We start from the raw sequence: 2,463 nt of genomic DNA on the forward strand, positions 1-2,463 counted from the left end.
TCGAGTGTTGGTCCGAACTGAGCTGCCTGTGGGGCCACCTCGGGGCAACTTGAGGTTTGGTTTTACTCGTAGCTAGTCTCATCCGGATGTGCCCTGAGAACGAGATATGTGCAGCTCCTATCGGGATTTGTCGGCACAATCGGGCGGCTTTGCTGGTCTTGTTTTACCATTGTCGAAATGTCTTGCGAACCGGGATTCCAAGACTGATCGGGTCTTCCCGGGAGAAGGTTTATCCTTCGTTGACCGTGAGAGCTTATGATGGGCTAAGTTGGGACACCCCTGCAGGGTATATAATCTTTCGAAAGTCGTGCCCGCGGTTATGAGGCAGACGGGAATTTGTTAATGTCCGGTTGTAGATAGCTTGACACTTGACTTCATTAAAATGCATCAACCGTGTGTGTAGCCGTGATGGTCTCTTCTCGGCGGAGTCCGGGAAGTGAACATGGTTTGAGTTATGCTTGACGTAAGTAGTTTCAGGATCACTTCTTGATCGCTTCTAGCTTCTCGACCGATGCGTTGCTTCTCTTCTCGCTCTCACTTGCGTATGTTAGCCACCATATATGCTTAGTGCTTGCCGCAGCTCCACCATAGTACCCCTTTCCTACCTATGAGCTTAAATAGTCTTGATCTCGCGGGTGTGAGATTGTTGAGTCCCCGTGACTCACAGATTCTACCAAAACAGATGCAGGTGCCGAGGATACCGGCGCAGATGGCGCAACCGAGCTCAAGTGGGAATTTGATGAGGCCCTTGGTCGTTACTATGTATCGTTTCTAGATGATCAATAGAGGTGCCCAGTTGGGACGATCAGGGATCTATGTAGCATTTGGGGTAGTCTTCTTTTATTTTGGTTCCGTAGTCGGACCTTGAGTGTAATCTGGATGATGGATGTTTATTTATGTATTGTGTGAAGTGGCGACTATAAGCCAACTATGTATCTCTTTCCCTTATGTATTACATGGGTTGTGCGAAGATTACCTCACTTGCGACATTGCTTTCAATGCGGTTATGCCTCTAAGTCGTGCTTCGACACGTGGGAGATATAGCCGCATCGAGGGCGTTACAGATGCCACCACCTGCCTATATCCAATAGGTCGTCAACGACTTTGAGGATGCGTCCCAGGAGCCAGTCGGTCTACTACCCTGGCGCGCTTGTGCCTACTAAATCCCATTGATCCCTGGAGCACAACCATTTAGTATCAGGCCATATCGTCACAAGCCGGACCATAAAGATGAGAAGAAGGAACAAGTCACAGAGCTCCTCCGTACATGAATCATTCAGTGTAGTACCAGTCCTTTCTCATCTCCAGTCATCCTAGTCAAGAAAAAGGACGGGATGTGCAGGCTCTACATCAACTACAGGCAGCTCAACGCGCTCGTGTGTGTCAGCAAGTACCCAGTGCTAGTGATCGAGGAACTGCTGGATGAACTCCACGGCTCCAAGTGGTTCTCCAAGCTAGATCTATGAGCAGGATACCACCAGATCGGCCTTGCAGAAGGAGAGGAGTTCAAGACGCACTCGGGGCACTACGAGTTCCTCGTCGTGTCTTTTCGGCCTCGCCGGAGGACCCCTGACCTTCCTGGGCGGCATGAACACCATGTTGCACCCCTACCTGCATGTATGTGTTCTAGTTTTCTTGGACGATATTCTGGTGTTCAGCAAAAGTCTCCAAGACCATGCACGCAACCTGAGGAACATTCTCGCTCTGCTCAGACGGGACCAATGGAAGGCTAAGCTATCAAAGTGGGAGTTCGGACAACACCACCTCTCCAATCTAGGGCATGTGATCAGTGCCTAGGGTGTTGCAACGAAACCAGCCAAGATAAGAGCAGTGTCACAATGGACATCTCCAGACAGTACTAAGGTAGTCTGTAGTTTCTCGGCCTCGCAGGCTACTATCGTCGCTTCATCAAGAGCTTCAGAATTCTAGCACGACCTCTTTTCAACCTCTTCAAAAAGGGTGTGCCATTTGTCTGGACCTCAGTGACTGAATCGGCCTTCGAAGCCCTAAAGCAGCAGCTGATAGAGGCACTAGTGCTGGCCTTGTCGGAGTTCTCCAAGATGTTCGTAGTGGAGACCGATGCCAGCAACAAGGGCATCGAAACAATCATGCAATAGGGAGGGCATCCCATCGCGTATATGAGCAAGGCGCTAAGTCCACGTTACCAAGGTCTATCCACTTACGAGAAGGAATATTTGGCGGTGATTGTGGTGGTAGATCAGTGGAGACCTTACCTCCAGCATGCAGAGTTAATCATCTCCACTGACAAGCACAGCCTAGTCCAGCTCAATGAGCAGCACCTCACGACACCATGGCAGCAGAAGGCGTTTACCAAGCTTTTGGGGCTGAGGTTCACCATCCGTTACAAGAGAGGGAGCGGCAACACAGCCGCCGATGCTCTCTCGCCTGCCAATCCCACCGAGTTGCTGCATGGCATCAGTTCTTGTCAACCCGCCTAGCTCG

This window comes from Triticum dicoccoides, chromosome 5B, assembly GCF_002162155.2.
Source record: "Triticum dicoccoides isolate Atlit2015 ecotype Zavitan chromosome 5B, WEW_v2.0, whole genome shotgun sequence".
NCBI classification, from domain to species: domain Eukaryota; kingdom Viridiplantae; phylum Streptophyta; class Magnoliopsida; order Poales; family Poaceae; genus Triticum; species Triticum dicoccoides.